Here is a 23,844-nt window from a genome sequence, read left to right as displayed (position 1 = left end):
TTTATTTTAATTATCCTAACGAACGAGTCTCGAGGAGGCCCTAACGAATTATTTGCTCGAATATGATTGCGCGGAATTTCTAACGAAGGACCGATCGTCGCTCGTCCTTCAGGTCTCTAATATGCGCCCTTCCATCTTTCATTCCATCAATCATCGACAATGCCTACATGATTTCGTTTTTCAAACGATCGCCTTTCTTAATGAAACAAAAATTGTCCTATAAATCAATTCCTATAACAAATATTTTAAAATATTTAATTTTTATGTTGTAATATGTAAAAATTTAATATACATAACATAAAAGCATGAGTATCGTATATATAACAAAACATAAATTTTTTCCTGCAAAATAGTACAAGATAAAACGACGAAAGTACTGTTGTAGATAGTTTTCGCTTCCCATCCCTTGAATGTAGATAGATAGAAATATATATCCCAGATAGTTGGCCGAACGCTTTTATGAGAAGACTGCGTGCGACATATAGAAAAGTGTGATGTATAATATGATAGATTGCAACGATTCTTTACGGGCCTCACCCATTGTACTCTGTCCATTGCGATCGACTAGCGTGACCAGCGTGCGACAGGGTGACTCGGCCTTTTCTATGCTACAGAAAAATCCTAGGCCATAATCCCTCTATCCAAAGAGCGCAATGCTAACGATAAAAGCAAAATGATAAAACATTTATCGCGCATTTCATCTTTAATTACAACATTTCGTTTTACATTATTTAGTTATTGCATTATGCATTGCTACATTCATGTATTTTTAAGCGCTATTTATTTAAAATCCAATTTACATTCCAATTGTTTTTGTGTAATAATATGATCTCTAATCATCTCTAAGCATCTAATGATATCTCTAGGATATAATATTATATGTAAAATAAAAAAAGTACAATCCAAAAATTAAATAAAATAGAAAATAAATAAAATTAGATTAGAAAAAAAATGTACTTAAATTTTTTTTTTTAATTTACAAATTTTCTTATTCTAAGGAACTTATATCGCAAAAAAGCTGCGTGAAAAGATTTTATGAGTAAAATTTTTGCAAAATCCTCGCGATCCCATTGCCACGTCAAGAATTAATCTTACACCTCATTAATCTTAATCTTGCATCTCATTAAATATCGAAGCAAGCTAAGACATTTCGAAAAAGTAAATCCATCCGTTCTCCGCGAGTCGCGCGTCGTTAGAACTGCCTCGCGCCGTGATTCATCCGAGACGCGGGCCTCGATATAACATCGAACTCGCACACGCGGCCGATTTTCACCGTAAAACGTTGCACGCTCCGGCAACGTTCTCCTGTGTGTCTGACTGTGGGCGGAGTGGGTTGCGCATTTGCAATGCAAACGATAACACGGCGTATCGCACGAAAACGTGCACACAGAGACGCAGCCGGACGAACGTCAGAAGAGAGAGAACGAACGGCGAGGTATCGAGGAAAGAGAAAATCGTCACCTTGTCTCGAGAGGATTCCCGCGACGCGATCTCTCTTTCCCGTTTTCTCTTCCCTTTCTTTTTCTCACAATCTCCTCTCGCTGCCGCGAACGGATCTGATTATCGGATGGACCACCTCCGATGAAGTTATTCGCGATTTCCGTAATCTGCCCGGATTTGTCTCGGTTAGGAGATTTCACGGCTCGTTTTATCGGGATTATTTCACGTAGTCGTGATGGCGCATATTGTATCGCGTCATTACCCGAAAGGGATGCCGCTGCGTTTTATCGTCGTCGATTAACATATTTTTATCGGCGCCACCTTCAAAAAATCCTCGTCCTTACTCGCCGTGATTATCGATGTGCGGATGAATATTTTTATGTAACAAATATACCCAGTTCTCCGATTTAACAAGATTCCCTTTTTTTAAATTATGTTTAATATAATATAAGAAAAAAAAACAGGTTTGAAACATATATTATATTTAATATCCTCAAATCTTTACTTGATTGTCGATTTTTTTCTTAATGAGACTTTATCAAACTCTATTAATGGAAGTGAAAACTTTTCCACACACACACACACACATATACTCTCCATTTTCTATTATACATTTAATATATAATAAATTATATGAGATTGTTATTAAGATTCTGCTTTCGTGAATTTCCTGACTCTTTGCAAGGGAACGATGCGTCTCTCTCTCGCGTTTCCTTGGCGCGCATGGAAACTTCGCGCCCCATCAATCAGCGGGAGGGGGAAACAAAGTATAAACTTTTTTTTTCTGGCACGTACCACATTTCATTTACGCCGGCCAGCGACGGTATCTCGCGATCTCTCTGCTGCGAAACGGCGCTGCCGCCAACCGTAGAGCCACGCGAGTTGATACAACCCGGGCTTGCAAGCGACCCTTACGACGGCCTTACCCCGTCATCCCTCATAGCTGCACTTACGCAACCCCCCCGTGCGCGATAGAGGCGAGCGGCGAAGTGGCAGCGCGATGTCGGGGGCACCAAATACCGTTCCGTGGCACGCGGAACACGGAATATCCGTTTTAGAAATGAGCTTACTTTAAGGCCGCCCGACAACCCTCCTTCGTGCATATATACGTGGCATCCCTTCGCGCGATGGAGATCGGTAATTAATCATTTAGAACGGTGGTCTTGCGAGAGAAAGAGGGGAAGACGATAAGGGATGAACGCTGCTACTAGGAATGGCGCGAATCTTTTCGTGTGCGATTTTCAAACTCGAGAAATTGGAATCAAATCTCTAAACTTATTGTCGAGACTATGAATATAAGTCATAAAACATTGATAATTCTTAAATTTTTCTTTATATAATTAAAAAATATATACATATTTAATTGTAGATAATTACAATATAACTATACGTAATATTTTCATTATTTTGTATTTTTTCTTGTAATTTGAATTTTAAAAAATATCTTAAAAATGTAATAAAACTGAAAAAAAAATTTTTATTTAATCACTAAATTAAATATTCAGTGTGTATTATAATATTTAAATTATATTATACTTGATCAAATGAAGGAGCTAAATGTTCGGATCGAATCCTTCTCTAGGAAGGGAATAAAAGGCCAATCTACATGAGTATGCACGAAGTAGGAAACGCCAAGTGGCTAGCGTTGGACTGAGATTAGCTCGAACCACGCACAGGTGTACACGAAATCAGGACTTCCTCGACGCTTTCGTGTCGACGTCGTAGAATCACGCATGTGTGGCAAGTTTAGGGCCGTTTACGCAGATCTTATGTACACACGATACATACAGACAAACGATCAAAGTTGTCGCATATTGTTGATGATGGAAAGCCTGCAACACGTACGTTGACAGGCCGTATCACGCCTCGCAGACAAATCAAGCCAATATTCACATATTTCCCTCATTTGATAGAAAATATTTCTTTTATAGATAGAATTTATATTTTAGAGAATTTGGTCTTTTTTCGCCCGTTTTAAATTGTAAAAATCCATTTCCTTATTGTAAAAATAAAATAGATATTTTCTAAAAAAAATTATAAAATAAAGAAACTTTGATATAGACTTTCTCTCACCGCAAAAGTCAATTCGCAAATACATAACGTGTATGTGTAAAATTTTACTTGATATGAAAATCATAATAAATAATTTTTATATTGCTAAAATTAATTGCTTCGATATCGATGATTTAAAAATCATAGGTGTGATAAAAAGATTCTGCAAAGCGGAGGTAAATAACAAAATTTTCGAGACTGGCGTAATATTGACCAACATTTCAACAGCATTGCAGTATGACCAACGACTTTGAGAGAGAGAGAGAGAAAAAAAAAAAAAAGAAACGAGTACATAAAGAAACGATAATGTGTCTCTGAGTCTGCGTAATGGAAAGGTACGTTCAAGCTAAGTACGGCGCTATATATGTACAGTACATATGTAAACCGTGTATCCGACGTATGTTCCAGTCGTTATCGCAATCTCGACCCCATTTGATATAACAGTCACTGTGACGACTATCGTCTTCCAACACGCAAGGCCGCCGCCGAGGTGGTTTGCACACCCGTGAGGGTTCTCTATAAAATTGTTACAATGCGTAGAGTAACTAATGGCGACGGCGATAACGTCCATCGGTGTAGGTAGATATATAGATAAAAGTACAGCCGGGCGATATGGCAACGAAGAGAGAAAGGGGAAATAAAGAAATAGTTATATCTCGTCCTAATGTACTCAACCCTCTGCCGTTGTGATATTTCCACATTGATGACGTTTTTCAAAAATTGTTCATTGCGCTGTTGTGCGTGTCACGAGCGGAAACATCACTTACGAGTGCAATTAATTGAAAGTCGCACGTGATGGGAATATATTATGCTCGAGTTAAGTGAAGAGATTCTTTAACAGATATCCTGGTATAATTGTGTGAATTAATCTTCCAGAAGTAAAAATATCCATTAATGTAACTTTGCGACATTTATGATCCTACAATATGTGTGGCGCATCAAATATATTTAACATTGATGATGTATATATATTAACAATATATTAATATATGTTAATTTAATCTAAAAAAGTAAAACATAAGGCAAATAAAATATATTATTAATCTTTTTCTTAAAAAAAAAAAAAAAATATTTTGCGATTGCTATTTTAATTTTCATCATTATATCTTTTCTAAATGTATTTATCCACATCTATATAGACGATTCGATAGACGATTTAATTCTCACTCTAACAAGTCGTCTCTAATTTTCTCCACGCATGACCGACCGCAGAACTCATAAATAAAGCCATCCAGCGAGCAGTCAATTAACACAAGGATATATATAATTAATTGCGAAAGAACCGGAATGGTCGGATGATATGGGACGATGGCTGTACGTCCTGACGGAATTCATAAGCGCGACCGCGATGATTCGGGACAGTTAGGAGGTCGCTAACGAGTGTTTCCTCGCAGAGACCGATCCGGATGATGTCCCTAGGGCTGCCATTATCGTTGACTTGGTCGTCTCCGCCATTATCCACGACTATAGCAACCCGCTAGCTACATCCACCTTCTGATCGTCCCATCCCTCCGAATCACAGCCCTCCTCGTTAACCTCGAAACGATCGAGGGCTCTCTCTCTCTCTCTCTCTCTGTCTAACCTTTTCTACCGAGCCCTTCTACCGGCTCTTGCGTTTTGCTCCACCCTCGTCTACCCTCCTCCGTAACGCACAAATACATTTAGTAACGTCAACGTGGGAGAACTCGCAGAAAGAGGGTGGCCTCCCGAGAGTATCCTAATGAGCGCGAGCTTGTCTGATTTGTGTAAATACATGCGACTATCTATTTTGTTAGGAAACATCCAAGAAATTACTCTATTCTAGTGCCTTTATTCTATTATATGGCTTTACGTACGTCTATACGTATGTCATAAAAATCTTTCTTTTAAATAAACTCTTATTAATAATTATATCCGTTGTACTCTATTAGATAAATAATATATTTTTTTTAAATCAATAATATAGAAATATATAGAAATACGATAAAATATGATAAAATTTGTAATTAAATGAAAATATGAATAAAAGTATAAATTAAATGAACAAATTTGTTTAGCTTTATATTTTTAACAAAGCTCAGTAATCTCTCCTTTTCAATCGCTATCGTTTGTTGCATTTTTCATTGCATATGAAAGTCGTTGGATGGACTATTTTTTTCAGATGTGTTTTCTTTTTTTTTTTAACTCGCACACGATATTCCGCGGCACGCAAACCGATCAAGTTTACCTGCCGCGAAAACAAGCCGCTCGTGTTTTCGCGCGATGATCAATCCACCGTGAATCGCATCTCTCCCTGTTTTTGCCCGCAGAGAAACAACAGTTTCGTCGTTCTTTCTCTCAACGATAACAAAGGAACGATGAACGAGTCGAGCCCCGAGTCATTTTACCGAGTCGCGAAAAAATATACTTTCGCCGACGATGAGAGCAACGTGAAATATCTGAGGCGTGTGAAACACATAGTTTACAGCCTAATACATTGGATTCGATGTTTACTTGAAAAAGACAGCCGCGAAGTCACAAAAATCGCGCGCGGTGACTTTCGAATCCTACTGACTCGCGCACAATGCGTGTTATTTTACCCCACTTTTAACTAAAGCGCGCGAATTTTTATCTCTCTTAAAATGCAGCTGACAAAATACCATCGATTATTATTTGGAGAAATTAAAGATCGACGATTTCAGCATCGTAGTCGTTATATTTCTTCTCTACAAAACAAGCATTTCGGCAAAAATTGACATTTCTGTATCTTGCGAGTCACATATTTTCCTTTGCAATGTAAGTATTATATACGGTGACTTGATGAGAAAGCATTGATTGCAGCGCGCTTCGCCGCGGCGGACGGCGATTAAACGCTCATTACGACTAATTATCGAGCGGGCGCGCACTCTCTTGCAAGATCCGCCGTTTATAATTCCCCTCGGAAGGAGAAAATGTTCCCATACGATTCGCTTCAGGATTCCACATGCGGACGCGCGCGTAGACACGCACTGGAAAGTCCGCGCGTTCGGTAAACGCACGTCGTACGTTGAACTCGTTGAACGTTATATTTGCCAATGACGAAGGGGGCAAAAACCCCGAAGAGGATATATATTATACGCGTGTCCGCGAGCCTCTCTCGGCAACCTTTTGGATCTCTGATTAAAATGGATTGCGCGGGAAAGGACCGAGACAGTATTGAGGCGAGCGGTGTATGCCATGTTATGCAACGGCGGTGGATTGCATTTTATCACTATGTTGTTACACGTTGCATCGTCTAATCGCGAGATAGATTGCATTCTTCCGAAACGTTACTCTTCCTACGATTTATCAGAAATTTCGCACGGTCGCGCACGGACGACGTGGCGCCTCTTCGTAACTACCTCCAATTACTTATCCAATTAGCTCTCAAGTAACGGTAACGTTGTTTGTCCTAACACGTAAACGCGATGCACGGCGTACGGAAAAAAAAAATTCACATTTTTACATGTAAATGCTTCTGTTAATAAACGAGTGAAAAAAGAGAGAAAAATTTCTATTATTGCAGTAATTAATTAATCTTATTCGCAATTAAAAACGTGAACTTAGTCTTGATCTAATCTTACAGAGAATAATCTTTAGTATACTTCCTGTAAGCAAGAGAGAGAGAGAAAATTTAGAGAATTTTTTTTTTCATTAAAAATTTCAAGTATTACGTAAAATATCAAAAATTATTTTTATGCACATATATTACATATCGTAAAATAAAAATTTAAGAAAAAAAATTTTTTTTATACACAATTAAATAAGAAGAAACAAATCTTGCATTTCCGCGGAAAAATAAAGATTTTGTAATCAAACTCTACTCTACAACTTTGTCAAGATGCCCTCTGAATTCGATCGAGTATATGAACGACGAGCGAAAAGAAGAGGATACGCCGCCGTCGGTTGTCGGTCGCAGCAGCAGCAGAAGAAGCGGAAGAGGAAGAAGAGACCGCGGCGAAGAAGTAGCGGGGCGGGGACGGAACTCCATCGTAAATCACCGGCAGTACGGAATAACTGGCAAAAGCGCGATAAATCAGGGATCCCCGGGCACCGAATTAGGAAATTGCCTGCTTAAAAACCGCAATGACGTTAATCCCGGCGTGCCAGCAAGCCAACCAGCCAGCCAACCAACCAACCAACCAACCAGCCAACCAACCAGTCAGCCAACCAACCAGTCAACGAGCCAGCCAGCGAGCTGCCGTTCGACGCACGTATATATCGACAATCCGGAAAATAAAACTGATTCGGCTAAGGAGCGATGCCCGGGTGGAATAATGCGGAATAAAATCAACGTAACTCAATCGCGCTTGTCTTTCGAGATCAGCCTCCCCGTCTTTGCCGCTGATAAATGTTCGATATACACCACCGACTACCTGTATACGGAAGTAGCTCGTTTTTCTAATTCGCCGTCTGCCACGAGTACATTGGGAAAAAAGCGTTGTTTCGGAAAGAACATAAGGCACGATGTTCGATTCGAGAACTACGATCTTATAAAAACAAGATCACATTGATTCTGATCAAGATTCCAAGAGAAGATAATATTTAGATGAGATTATTTATATCACACAGAAGTTTTCATTCTGTACGTCACACAGATCACGATAAATATTTAAAAAATATTATAAAATCTCCTAGGAACACGTCTTTTATCTATATATATTTTTTTAATTATTTGCTAAAATTAGGCAATTAAATGAAATCGTCAAAAATATACTTCTTCAAAACTGAAAAAATGCGCGTTTATCGGCGAGCCATCTCTCGCAATCGTTATTTCGAGAATTCGAAACGCTCGATGCACGACGGATAGACATCTATGACCGATTGCCACGTGACATTCAGTATTGCCAGATTCTCGACAGGATACCTGACAATTGACCGGAATTAATGGCTAACCGATGCGCGAGCCGGTCGCCAGTCGATCCAACTTCCCATCCGGAATATGAAATGACGCGTTAATTAGTTTTGCCCCGCGGCAACGAGCCTAAACACACATAAAGGTAAGCGAGCCGTGCGAATGCGATGAGCGGTAAGCATAAGCGATCGCCAGCGATATTATACGACGGGGCAATCGATTACGACGCAATCGACTGCTGGCGCAAACGCGAGATATCCACGACTCGGCGGTTCGCGGCGAGCCAAACCCGAGCGGGCACGAATGGACAGACGTTTCGCTTCGGCGCATTAATCAAGTTATTAATTATGTAGTCCTCATGCTAATTGAGCCTGTAATCTGCTCGCGCTGCCGTAAAATATCCATGCCGATTTACGCGGAACCGAACGCGACAACAATACGTTATCGTTGCTGCTACGTCATCGTTCCACCGTGACTCGCGCATTCCGCTTCCTCTCGAAACCGCGATGCTTTTCTCAAAAGTAAAAAAGTAGCTAAGAAAATGCGGCTTAAAATGGAAATCTAAGATATAATAAAGAAATTTAAAATGCATAGCGATTTCTTAGAAAAATAACGAAATTATATTAATATCTTTCTATTTTTCTCTTATCAAATAACATAAGCGAGTACTCAAATATATATTTCATAAAAACGCGATTGAATCATCTTAAACAGAGTATTTTCGAAATTTTTATAGAATGCTTCGCATTTAATTAATTTAAATGCGATTAAATTACTGTTTCAGGAGAGATAGCAGCCATGAAACGGGGAAAAGCCGAAAGACGATAATCAGCAGGGAACTGCAAATATTCTTAACTTCAGAAGAATATTCTTAACTTCGAGAAACGAATTTATTCTTCGCGCAACTTCTGTTCCATGATATAGTTTAGCGAAATATCTCGCGCTCGAGCAAGAAATAAATGTTTCAACTCACTGAGAGCTCTTATCTTTCAACAAAAAACCCATGATCCTTAAGCGATAACTACGGCGGACTCGACTAATCCGCCAATCAATTAATTGGACTACGTACTTCCGCGCGTTGATGAAAAATACTACCAAAAACAAGTCAGCTTCGGAACATTAATCAAGAAGAGAATAAAAAGGTAATATTAATGCCAGGTCGGCAATGGTGGTCGACATCAAAGAACATCCCCTTCCTTCCTCACTTCTACAGCGGCGTATTTAGAAAATTTGTAAACGCTTGGATAAATTCCATTTTATTCTTAGCTAATTTCAAAAATTTTTCAGATTTTTATATTATCTCTTACGTATTATTAGCACATAGTAAAAATACTAGTATGTTATGCAAAATATTAGTAGAAATATCAATATAATATATTTTGCAGATGTCACAACACAAAATTTTAGTTTTTAAATTTTTTCTAAATAAATATGTTCTTTCATTACAATTCTATATTATAATAATATATCTGTATATAGCATAAAAAATTGATATGTATGTAAATAAAATTCATGTTTTAAGGGTTTTACTCTTTTCTTATCCCTTTCTATATAAAAGGAAAATTATTTAAAATACATTGCTCTGTTTATTCTTGCTTGTCATTATTTATTTCGCGGTAGCTACGGACCTGGTCGGCTCCCCTTTCGCCGATATGATCGTTTTAGAATCCTCGGCGGCACCTGCCGTGCAACCTGGGGCAGCGTGTAAGTATATACGCGAATAAGTATACACTTAGTCCCTGTGTGCAAGCTGCGTGCGGAGAGGCCGCGGCTACGGTTATTACACGCATCACGCGGTGTTCCGTACGGTCACGCACCCTCCTCCTTCCTTAAGAAGCCCCCGACGAGGAGAAACCCTTATCGTCACCCTCTATCTTGTCAGACGAACGCAGCCCCATTAAGCCACTTACGATGAACCTTACACACGAGCCAAAAATGAAAAGGAGCCGCCGACATCGTCCATTCCAAAGAACAGAATTTATATGCGAAATATAAATAAATGAATAAATAAAATAAAATAAAATTTGCAATGCAACTGAGTTTTTATTTCTAGTTTTCTATTTTGCGCGTTTCAAGCTACAAAATAAAAATAAAAAAAATCTGTAATTACAAAACTTCAAGAAATAAAGTACTTTCGTAGAAATCCGATCCTACTAATGTCATTTTGAGATAATCTATCTCCTACATAATATATTTTCAAACAGATAATATTTATTGTTTAGATCCGAGTGAGATAATAATATAAATAATTTTTATGCGAAAAATCATGATTGTGATAATAAAAATAATTTTTATGCGAAAAAATAAGCGGAATGTTTATAGAGAAGTAAAAGGATTGGATAAAAGTAGAAAGGATTGAATAAAATATTTTCATTATATGAAATGCGTCGCTTCGTATGTTTGATAAGATAGAAATCTTTGCTTCGAGCAAGACTTTTTTTCGCGCGTATTACTCTTACGAAGTATACTTTATCCGCTGTTCATAATTTGAAAAAAAAAATGATTGTATTCGCAAAAGCTCTATATATGATATTTTTTTCTTTCAACTTTAAATTCTTTCACAAGGTACGAATTGAATATATATGATCGGGAGGAAGAATAATAATTTTATATTTTGCGTCAATTTTTCTTTATAATCTACAGATCTTGCCTTTTTTCCTACTTTGGAAAGACTTTTCCCAGAACTATACTAATCCAAGCACGCGGTATCGTTATGTCAGTAGTCACAGTAGCAACTAAAGAATATCAAAAAAACTGCAATATCCCGCGAATATATTCCATCTTAGAGCTTTCTATCTCTCTCTCTCTTCTTACCCCAGAATAAACTCGTTCAATCGAATTTTCAAGTTACCGGACGCGACGCAAATAATTCCGAGCTGTCGGTAGCCAATATCAAAAGGAAACGGACGAACGAACGATCTCTAACATTCACCGGTAGTGAACAGGCGCGAACAGGGAAATTTTCTCGACCCTGGAAAAAAGAAGATGGTCGATCCTTGTGGAGGAAAGCGACGGCGAAATGTAGACACGATATACTCGTCGATGGGTGTACATATATATATATATATATATGTACATATACATACATACATACGCCTCTTTTATATAGTGCGCGAAATCCTAGCGTCTTGAGGAGACGGAAGGCGGAGAGAAGAACCGTCGCCGTTATCAGCTCGTGGCAGGATTGGCCTAGCAGGGGGATGCAGGGCTCCGTCGACGGCCAATGGCGTTCTGGTCTCAGCTTTTCAAGGATACTGTCCCCCCCCAATCCCCCGCCACCCCGAAATCCGGCGTGTCCTGGGCACGACATACACACGCGCGCGCAAGGCGTCCTCGATGTACCCGAGACTCCGACTTTTCCACCCCTGTACACGTATATACGTCAAGGCCACTACCCACCGGTCACCAGAGTTCACCATCGTCGCTGTCGGTGGACGTCCAGCCAGCTATTTCGTATATTTTACCCTCTCTGCTCAATCCCCCCCCCGCTCGACGACCTCGTTTGCCGCTCCCTATCCGATCCGTCCTCCTTCCTCGGAAGTATCTCTCCAGGAATCATCTCCGATTCGCAGCACAATGGTCCAGCTTTTTCTTCACTTTCTGGGATTTCGAGGGAGCTCGCATAGAACTGGCAATGGTGGTAAGATATTATGGGAAGAGAGAAGACACACATGTGGGATTCCCATTTTGCCAACAACGCGAAATGAATAGAATCTACAAGTTTTTATTAACTTTTTTTTCGCGTAGAAATATTTATAACTTTATAAAAATATAAAATACTGTCGCGTCCTCTTGTAAATTTAAGATTCAATCCAAGAGAAATCAGTGTATTCTTTATTCAATAAATTAATAAAATAATTTTATCGCAGATGTATATTGCCGATTTTATATTTAATTTTTTTTTTTAATTTTCATAGTAATAATATTAATAAATAATAACTAATAACACTAATAATTTTTAATAATGCAAAATAAGAAATAAATATAGCATATCAGATGATGACGAAATAATCGTTCAAAATTCATTAATTGTTAAAGAAAATATATCAAAATATTTGATATCTTTTTTAATGATGTCAAAAAGTAATTTTTTACATAATAATAAAAAAAAATTTTAATGTAAAAAAGTTAAAATTATGTGGTCGTCTAAGGATAAGAAAATGAACGCGAAAATATAAAAAATGAACGAAAGATGAGGCCAAAATCACGGCGTCCACTTCAAGGCACTTTCCGCCAGCCGCCGCAACTGTTTCTCTACTCGGGAAAAGAATTATGAAGGCACTGCGAGTGGCATTACGATGCCAACGACAATATAAGAGCATCTTTAAAAGCATCTACTAACTTGTCTTCTAACGTGCTTTTTTCTCGACTTTTTAACTGATTGCATTTATCGGTAGTTATCAATAAATAAGAAAAAAACGAAATTCTCTTTAATGTCTTCCTTACAAAAATTGAAAACGTTAAAATAGAGCATCGCAATGAAAATATTTTTAATCATATTGCTAATGAGAATATCGCTAACAAATATAATTTCAAAATTATGTTACATAATTATTTCAGAATGATAAAATATTTTGAAAAAGATGAATTAAATTGAATAGAATTTATTTCTGTAATATTCGACAATCAATATAAAATAAAAAAAAATTTAAAAAATCTTAATTTATTACTCTGAACTTTATATAGCAAGTTTCTTGATTACAAACATTTTCGATATATTTTACAGAAGTCTTACCAATTCTTTTTAACACGCGTACTCTTCACGGAGTAAAAAAATAGTTTCATTATGAAACGCGATTTAAAAAATGAGGCAGGTCATTTGAACAGACACTGCGATTTTTGAGTCATCAACGTAACTTCCGTATTGTTTTAATATATTCACTTTTCTCTCGGAGTATTAGTTGGTTAAGTAATTCTCGCACCAGGTGTATTTTTCTACAAAGTGATCCACCTTTGCGATCCGCCAATTAACGCCCAAAGATCTCTCAGTGCCAGACGCCGGTCACAGCGCAATACAGGTGAACGATAAACGCGGGCTGTGAATAAACGGTAAGTGCCGTGATAGAAAGAGAGGGACAGGCAAAACGTACAAGAGAGAAGAAAAAGAGGATCCAGCTATTGATAACATTATCATAAAAGCGACGTTAAATGGTCAACCGCGAGATGACGTCGACGCGACGCGCTGCTGCTGGTGAACGGCTCTATAAATGCGTTTACTTTGCGTCATAAAAGCGCCGTACTTCGACCAGCACCGTTAAACGTATATACGTATATTGATGGGCAGACACATACAAACGCACGCGTATATAATGTGTGTCCCTGCGCACGTGTGTGTTTGCGCGCGATGCAGGAAGGAACGGGAACGTCGACGAAGCACCCGGCGCTTTACGGTAAAAGCCCTCTTTGAGTGATCCGTTTATTGGTTGCTAAACATCGATATATTGCTTTCGGGGTTGCGCAAAGAGCCGCGCTCTCTCTGTCCTCCCCGTATACATATATGCATATACGTATATACGCTGGATATACGTCTCTTTCTTTCCCTCTTTTGCGCGCGAACGAGTATACATAGCACGAGGTGCATATAATACCGTAGTCCCGAGCGTATCACGCTTTCTGAGCTTTTGAAAGCACCGCGATGGCATCACGGGCCGCCGCTATACCGTGAGGCGAATAAATATCTACGTAGAAAAGTGTTGCCGATTTCGAGATCAATCCCGCGAAAATGTGCGTTACACCTTAAGCCGCTATTTTTGCCCAGTGTCCATCGCCAAATGCGCTTCAAATATAATCTAATTTTGTATTCTTAACACAACTTGAATATTTGACAAATACGCTTAAAATCTTCGCAAGATATATATATATATATATATATATATATCCTCCCGTCTCATTCTACAGAATATTTTTTATAAATAAATCTAAATATAATTAAAATATACATATATATATTTACACATTTTGAAAATTGTAACAAATTTAAATAAGTTGTAGCTGACATGCATGATAGCTGGTGTCATATCTATTTTTTAATGGATTCTGAATCAATTGAAAAAGACCTCATTTTGTGGCGACGAAATACGATACGAGCTATCGCTTCTTCAGTCGAAGCGCGTTTTAAGATATTCCGATCGTGTAAACGAAACGCGCGTCGACGGCGATTCGCACAATACACATACGTGAGGATCAATGCGTAATATATCCACTGCACGTGCACGCGTGTACACCAAAGACGCGTCTTTAGGGAAGAGCGACAGATGATCGATCGACGATTTCTCGGGATAAAACGTGGAATCAACGTGGCTTCATATCGCTTCATCGAGACGTCCTTAAGCTCCCCCATTCTCGTCATCATCTCGAGAAACGTCGTTGGTCGAAAACGAAAAATAGCGTATAAAAAGCAGATAATGTCAGGAGCCGCGTTAGAATATAAAGCGTCCGTTTTATAAAATAGATATTTCCTATTATTTCTTTAAAGATATGTAGACGTAAGAAAGAGCATTTTCTATCGGAAACTATACAAATTGAATAAGAATACTTTTATTACGATTATTCATTTAAAAAAGTAAAAATTGACGACCATCATAAAATAAACATCCTGTATTTTTAATGCTAAAATCATCGCGATTCTTATCAATATTGCGTGGATCTTAAAATATCCGAAAATCTTGGCCAGCAGCAAGCCATTACCGTAACGACCTCAAAATTTACATGAAATTGCTTATTAAATTACTAAGTTTTTCGGGATGATTTAATGGTACCAAAGGCCATTTGTCTCCTCAGCTTTTATTTTCTCCCTCTCCGTTAATAAAGCGATGTGGTTAGGTTTTACGCTCGCGCGTGAAACTTTACGTTAATAATTCCCTACTTCGGTTTTTCTCTTTTTCTCTCCGCTAAAATAATTCACCTAACTTTAACGCGCGTTTTCTCGGCAAGCATTTTTTAAATGCAGAAATATACAAATTCTTTGTACAAATTGAAATCCATATCGAATTGGCTTTGAAAGCAAAAATTTAAATTTTATTTTTTTCAAGCCTTTGCTATGAATTTCAAGGATAAACTAATGTAATACAAATTTTTTTTAAATGTAGATAAATGAATATACTAATTTTGAGACATTTTTCTCGAAAAGAACAATCTGTGGAGGGATATTATATATTATAGTTTTCTATTTTATATATGTGTATAAAATTATGTAATTTTTTTTTTATATGTGACATATGCAAAAAAATTTATCATATTTTTTCGCCGAAGACGAAGAAGATCGATTGCAAATTTTGCGCGTTTGCCTTTTCCGATATTGGATGCCATCATTTCGTCGCAACGTGACATCCGCAATATTTTTGTTTGAATTCCTAAATATCGAGACTGCAGCAAAATATAAAAACGAACAACCCCCTTCTCGAGTAGCGCGGTAGCCGCGGATAGTAATAATAGTAGCGGGAATATTCGACGGTATGTTACGCGTGGGTGTGCGCGGCTTTGCGAGAAGTCAGTTGGCAACATGTGGTTCGACGAACGCAATCTGGCACTGACATTTCGAATTAAACTTGTTGAAGACCAGCCCTCTCCTGTAACTTCCACCAGATGAAAAAAATAAAAAAAAAATAAAAAAAATAAAAGAGAGAGAATTGGTCGCCGAATGTGAAATTTGTGTGAAAGCAACATGCTGAGATTGACCGATAAAATTTTCCATCAGGAGATTTAACAATCGTTATACATATTAAACAATTCTTATTTCGACGAAAATTGTCTGAATTTCGTTTAGCATGATATAAAAATTCAAAAAAAAAAAAATTGTATCGCAATGTTTCTATAATTATTAATTCTGCTATTTATTAAATTAAATTATTAAATTATTAAATTATTAAAATATTTTAATTTAAATTATTAAAATTATTAAATTATTAAATTAAGTAATTAAGAATATATTGCGATTTAAAAATTGACGAGAAATATATTAATCAATTTTTCATGGATAGCACATCTTCCTGCTCTACACGACATAATTATTAATCATATCACAAATATTGAATTTCCATTCTTTATAATAATCTCGCAAAACTATCGTTGCCGTTTTAAAAGAACTCTGCTAAATCTCAATTTATTAAAAAAAAATGCGAATTCTTTGGCACTTATTTTTTCAACGCGGAAATATCTAGCTCGCAAGCGCCAAAAAAAAAAAAAAGATTTCTCGCAGTCGTCCTTCTTCAGCCACGGCTAAGCCGATATGCATTCATTATAATAAGAAATGGAAGGCGCCGAGTGAAAAGTTCGAACGCGCGCACCCCGGCTTATCAACTTCCTCTGAATTTTATATTATTTAAGAAGGTACTTACCCCTATATATCTGCCCCGGCATCCGCCCTCTGGCCCATCTATACACTTCTCTCCCGTCATTCGCCATGATGCTGCTCCGATGTAGCCAAGAAGGTCCGCTGAAACTTTCTTCTTCCGATATGGCACGCAAAGGCCGAGATGCGCGGCATTTCAAGTTCGCCGAGTGCTTTATTATCATGTTTATTTATCGTTCGACGATGAGCTTAGACGCGGACTTATATATAACGTACACGTAAACACTCCGTTAGATAAGACGCGACACGACGCGACCGACGCGTTCTTTCTTCTCGACCTTCTTCACTATGCGCGGCAACTTCATGTTGATACGCAATCTGTTCAACATAACAATAATAAAGTCTATAGTAATTAGTCTCTATTTATCGAGCGCGCGCCCTCTATGTCTCTTAACCTTGTATTTCAAGATTGTTCTGCCAATTGCGTGAACTTAGTTATAATTACTAGTAATTACTATTACTAGTAATGCTTGCGTTCATGCGAGTGGCTGCTTGCGATTACTATAAAACCTTTATAATTCAACCGTACATATATATATATATATGTATCTATATATATATATATATATATATATGTATCTATATCTATTTTAATATATATTATATATTATCTTTCTATTTATTTTAATAATCAAAGATATGTATATATATAAAATGATATTTAATAAGCCAATAATATCTATATTATTGGCTTATAAAAAATATCATTATATATATATATATATATATATATATATATATATATATATATATGCACAATATCGATTAATTTAAACACAAAAGAATTGGCAAAAACCTAAGTAAAAAAAACAATCTAAATATCAATTCTTCACATATCAAATAATATTTTTGATTAGATATATGTTATTAATATATATAAAATTGTTTTTTGCGCGCATTAAAGCTTTGCATTGTATATAGCCTGTTATATAATTTGTTAAATATTTGTATGTATATTACATTGTATATATTACATATATATTGTATATATATAAAATATTGCATTGTATTATATATATATATATATATATATATATATATATATATATATTCTTTAATATAGAAATTATATACACTGAATAATGACATTATATGTGTGTATATGTATATGTGTGTGTGTCTGTGAGCGCGCAAAATTGTAATTATCACAATTGAGTTAGCATCAATAATATTTTATTCAAAATGGGGAAAGCAGGGGGGAGGGGGGCAAATATATAATTTCAGTAAGAGCAACGTAATTGCCAAATAAAAATTATCAATTTGACAAAATCTTATTGAATTAAAATGAATATTGTCACATTGGGCGTGCGATAATATGGATATGATTGTCGAGAAATATGCGGAAAAGAAAGTGTCATAATGAAATATTTGCAAAGCTACTCGTGTTAAATTATAATCCTTAATGTGTGCCGCAAAATTACGATACAAGATCTGACAATTAAAACATTGTTATTTTTTATTCGCTTTGCGCAGCGTCCGGCAGGTAAAGTGGCCGCGTATACGCTCACCATTGTAAATATTATAAATGACTTATAAAAGCGTTTGTATGTAGGACATAGGGGTGAAAGGCAGGTAACGAGACATGCGATCTAAGTCGCATAACACACGGGATGCTTATCGTTCACTGCGATAAATGACGCAAACTTGCAACAAAAAGAACAGGTCGTCCACGATTAACAATTCGAATTTTAACGAGCGCGAGAATTCGATGTCGAATTTGAAATTATTATTTAACATGATTTTTCGACTGATATGTATTATACTATAATATAATCATTTGTGTCATAACTACTTGTATTCAATTGAGATTCACCTGTGATTGTTATTGCATATTAAACTGTTAAATGTAAACATTCAATTAGAAATTTGTATGACCATTTAATGAAATGCTCCCTTCCTTTTTTGACAAAAAAAAAATTTTGCATTAGAAAAAAACAGAATATTATTTTAGTCTTTTTTTTTAAGAAAAAATATATTTATTCTATATATAGAGAGAATTTATGCTTTCATTTAAAATTATTAAAATGATTATCAACTTACGTCTCTTAAAATATCATATATTGCAGATTGTAAGCCAAGTTGCCAATTGACAGAGAGAAAAGATGGAAACAGAAATTCCAACATATATAGAATCTCCAACTTAATTCAACATAGAATTTCCAACTATACATGACCTAAAAAAATATTAATATTATCAATACAATATTATAATATTACAATACAATAAATTTAAATAAAAAGCATCAAATATATACATTATAATAAGATTCACAAATAATATAAGATAATGTCATTATAAATAGTAACAATCTTTTAACAGTATGGGCTCTTAATTATCAATATATATATAATCTAATATATACATATAATACATAACCTAACATAATACATATAATAATCGATAATAACATAAAAACACACGAAAGAACAAGGTTAATTATTAAAGTCAATGATGGATAAATTGAAACAAAAATGAATCTTATACCCAACAAATCGATAATCAAGAGTTCTTTCTCCTGCATTGAAAGTACATCAATGGCATTATACGTAGAACTTAATCATCGCCGCAGGCAGAGGCTCCGTCGAATTTAGTTTTTGCAATTCCGCGTGAACGAACGCAACAGGCGATACTTCCCACACATTCGCGGTTTAAGCATCGCTGGTTCCAAAGACCGGGGAATGCTTTGTGCCGGAGAGAAGCCGAGAGAGAAGCCATGTCCTTTTCGATTTCGCGCGGAAAATATTTAAAAGGTATCGCCATCTAACGATCAACTTAGAAAACACATCAATGATATCAAAAGATAAGTGCGATTTACCCGAAAAGTAAATGCGATTTATTCGAATGATAAATACAATCTATTTCAATATTATCGACTTAACTTGCTCGATGGATAATAGAAATTACTAAACGTAATTACTAAACGTAATTTGAATATATTTATGAACCGGAAATAAGTTATAATAATAAATTTTGTTTTTTGTAAATATTTAAAAAAATATTAATTTTAAAAGGGGAGCAATTATGAATTCTGACGGAGCAATTAAGGAGCAATTGTTTGAGTTGTTAATTATTAAAAAATATGAATATCCAGCGCTAACTTATTTCCGGTTAGTTATTAAATATATTTAATAATGATACTTGCAGATATGATATAGCGATAGATTGATATAATAATAGAGGCTAAAAAAAAAAAGTGAAAAAATTATATTAAAAAATTTTGCTGCAATATTAATAAAAATATTCGAAAATTACATGTCTTAAAATTTAAACGCTTTTTTATCACCTCAAAATTTAGAACTTTTTTTACATTCAATATTTATGCATTACTTTCTCATATCCCTATCTATTTACAGGATAAAAGAGAAAAGCCTCCGTCGTCGTCAAGGGAAGCCGCCCTCTTCTTTAATATAAACTGTGCTCGTAATGTAATGACTCTCACACACATTCTACTAACGTTATGTAAGAAAAACACTTTTCATCGCCTTGATACGGTCAAACGGACAACGCATTGGGTCAGCCAATGCATAATGCATGCGATGTAAGATTAGAAATGGGGCTCGCAAAACTACATGTGTGATGGAGCTGCTTTTATACTCAAGAAGAGAAGTTTACCAAAAATGCATACACAACTCTCTCTCTCTCTCTTTCTCTCCCCCTTTTCTCCCATTTCTTTTATCGTCGTAAAGGCAGAATCCGTTCTTCTGGAAGAAAAGCGAATATATATAAGCTTCTTCTCGAATATGACAACGTATTTTATTGCTCTTCCCACTCGACGTCCAAATAAGGGAAACAGCACGATATATACAGGGTGCTCTCGGATTAAATGACTAAACTTGAATTAAGAATTTAGAACTTCAAAACAAAAATAATTTTCTTTTGAAAGTATGCTAGCAAACGCTTCCTTCAAGAGATATTGATTTCTTAAGTTATAGAAACTATAGGAATGAATATACTGTCATATCACTGGATTTAGTATCAAATTTTTTTGCAAGAGATACTCTCAAACAAAAAGGGCATGAAATGCTTGTAAATCTTCAACCATTAAAACGGAAGATAATACAAGTGTTCAAGGACATTATAGACGCTTAGTCAGCCATTCGTTCTCTCATCGAGAGCAATGCTTGTTTCCAGACTAGAGACTACCACTTTGAAAAAAATATTTAATAATTAAATTTTGATTATTGCAAAGTAATAAAGGGGATAAACTTAAATTTTTTCAACATTCATTTTTATATTTATAACTTTAAGGAATCAATATCTCTTGAACAAAGCGTTTGCGAGCATATTTCCAGAAGAAAAATATTTTGGTTTTGAGCTTCTATATTTATATTTCAAGTTTGACTATTTAACTCAAAAACACCCTGTATATGATTCGATAATACGCGATCAAAACTGTTACATTATATTTTCGATCATTCTTTAAACATCGTATTTTTCTATTTTGTATAAGCTATACATTTAATTCGATATTTTGTGTCTTTTTTTTTTTTTAAAGTAATATATAAGAGAGATAGTATACATGATATATAGATTATTCAGTTATGCATATTTAGAATATTACAAATAATCATTCTTTAAGAAAAAAAGCAAGACATTTCTCATATATAACAAATATAATAAATATTTCAATATTATTATATTAATATACACATACACACATCTATATAATATAATTTATATAATATATAAATAAACAAGTGTTTATACGACCAAACTGGCAATTTATTGTTTGATTATTATATCACGATGTTTCGACCATATGGTTTTGGTCCTTATCAAGTGAAAGTTATAATTAAAAAGTAGAAAGAGAAAAATCGAAATGTCAAACTGACGTGTCCACTATCATTGTGATCACTATCAGATCAGTTGATCTCAGTATTCCAAACATAGTAGTTGACACAATGTCAGTTTGACATTTCGATTTTTCTCTTTCTACTTTTTAATTATAACTTTCACTTGATAAGAACCAAAACCATATGGTCAAAACGTCGTGATATAATAATCAAACAATAAATTGCTAGTTTGGTCGTATAAACACTTGTTTATTAATTTATTTACTGGCGACATTTTTAAAATTAAACATAATTATATAATATATATTTAAATAAATAATATATTATATATATTTATATATATAATTTATTATATTATGCATGCCTATATAAATCACATTAGAATTATGTATATGATTCAATACATACATACTGACTGAATCAAATAATTTTACTTCTACTATTTTTATTACACTTCTATTTTTTTTACAAGTATTCTTCTTTAAAAACATTTTTTTTTAATTTCTTTAAAAAAGAAAGTTAAAAATTCCTATCCACAAAATATATGACAAAATAGAACACACAATAAAAAATATCATAGGGTAAAAAAAGAAAAGCTGATGTAGGCATTGTTTCATTTGAGCGTCTTTGTTATCTGCATCTTTACTACCTGCACCTTTGTCATAGATAAAGGTCAAGATTGTAAATTTCTTATATAACTTCTAGAACCAGCTGCATACGATGTTTTTTTATTTGCTGAATAACTGGCTTTACATATATGCTTGCTATCATGTGGGCAGCACTACTGCCAAACGCGTAAAGGATATGTCCAACAGGAATTGCTGAAATTAATTAATCATTTTTAAACGTACACGAAGAGCATCTTCGTCTTAATCTGAACGTCTTCTAATCAAAGACGTTCGGCAGTTTTATTTTGATATCGATTAAAGACAATCCAAGATATTTTTATTATTTAATAAAAATAAAGAAGAATTTTTTTTATTACAAGATATTTTAGTTTCCCTGCTTTCTATATGCGTTTAAAAACAATTGATTAGTTTCAGTAACTTCCGGTGAGATGCCTATATAGCAACAGGCCTAAATCTTTGCGGCTAGACTTTGAGATTTAATAGAAAATTTAATTCTGAACAAGAAGTCTCCTATAAACATGGATCAAAAAATTCTTCTATAACTTCCTTAAAAAGTTAGCGCCCAAAAATCTTTGAAATCACGATTATTTTATACGTTTTTACAAAAAATCAGGGAAAGTATGCGTTTTTTTTTTATTTTAATTTAACAAATATCAAAATAAAAATTGTAGAAAATTAAACGAGACCAAAATAATTGTAGTACGTTTCATAAATTTTGAAATAATCAATTTTAAATGTGCAAAAAAATATTTTTTCGTCTATCGACGATAGAGCTAAAACTCTTCATTTATGCCTTTGTGGCATTAGCTAATTTTTTGTTTATCTTGTTGATTATTCCACTAAAAAAAAAATTATTTTTCTGCATTGTTTAAACAATCATCATAGGAGGATGAAAGGAAAAGCAAAAGTTTCATTTTCTTTTCATCTTCTGATGTTTCTGATATAAGAGAAGCACACACAACACACACACACATATAAATATATATATATATATATATATATATATAGATATATATATATATTGATAAATTACTGGCTTTGATACATATAATTATAGTAACATTCAATAAAATTCGTATCTAATATTTGTATAATTACGATTATTTAATAACGTATTTTACATTATTGAGTATTATTTTATATTTTCAAAGCACACTAATGCGGAAGTAACTTTTGAAATATCAGAGCACAATGTCACTGTATGCATTATTTAGTGCTATACTGTCATCTTTTCTTTGTTGAAACCTTTTGTCCATAAATTTTGTACAAAAAACTGATTTATTACAGTGTATTTTCATCTAAAAAATTTTCATTCTTTGAACTCTTTTCCTATATAACTGCATATATGGCAAATCAAAAAGCCGACTAGAACTCATTACTCTTCGTAAAAGACATTATACGTGAGAAAATTTTAATAGATCTTAAATTTTTTAATTTTAATTTTGATTTAAGTTTTAATATCATAAACAAATCAATCGATCACATTCGAGCATTCTCACAATTTATTAAAAATGCGCTTAAGATTGTATTTATGGTCTTTGACAGTTACTTTCTCTTTTTTTTTCAAAAATTTTTATGGAATTTTTATGGCATGAATAGATAAGAAAGGTTTTATTTACTTTACAGGCTAAAACTTTTACATGATTAATGGATCTTTCTTTTTTTCAGAGAAATATTCCTTCCAGAAAGAACCTTCTTAATGATTGGTGCGAGAGGAGGGGCGCAGGTAATTTTATACTAGTATTTTC

The 23,844-nt window shown here is 34.8% G+C and overlaps 2 long non-coding RNA genes across 3 annotated transcripts in view; one reads left to right on the top strand and one right to left on the bottom strand.

Moving 5' to 3' along the window:
• The window catches only part of LOC126858484 (uncharacterized), a 141,849-nt gene extending 132,002 nt beyond the window's left edge, over nt 1–9,847 (top strand). For both annotated transcript variants that reach the window (XR_007688680.1, XR_007688679.1), the window contains one exon: nt 9,108–9,847. This is a non-coding gene — a long non-coding RNA (uncharacterized LOC126858484). The remainder of the gene's footprint in view (nt 1–9,107) is intronic.
• LOC126858483 (uncharacterized) overlaps nt 1–19,360 on the bottom strand; it is a 182,473-nt gene extending 163,113 nt beyond the window's left edge. The window contains exons 1-3 of the long non-coding RNA XR_007688678.1: nt 19,159–19,360; nt 18,714–18,847; nt 16,660–16,991 (exon numbers count right to left, since the gene is read on the bottom strand). This is a non-coding gene — a long non-coding RNA (uncharacterized LOC126858483). The remainder of the gene's footprint in view (nt 1–16,659; nt 16,992–18,713; nt 18,848–19,158) is intronic.
• Nucleotides 19,361–23,844: the final 4,484 nt, after the last annotated feature.

The sequence above is a fragment of the Cataglyphis hispanica genome, chromosome 25 (assembly GCF_021464435.1).
Source record: "Cataglyphis hispanica isolate Lineage 1 chromosome 25, ULB_Chis1_1.0, whole genome shotgun sequence".
NCBI classification, from domain to species: Eukaryota; Metazoa; Arthropoda; class Insecta; order Hymenoptera; family Formicidae; genus Cataglyphis; species Cataglyphis hispanica.
The sequence above is the reverse complement of the archived record's forward strand: the minus strand, read 5'-3'. Positions and strand labels throughout refer to the sequence as shown.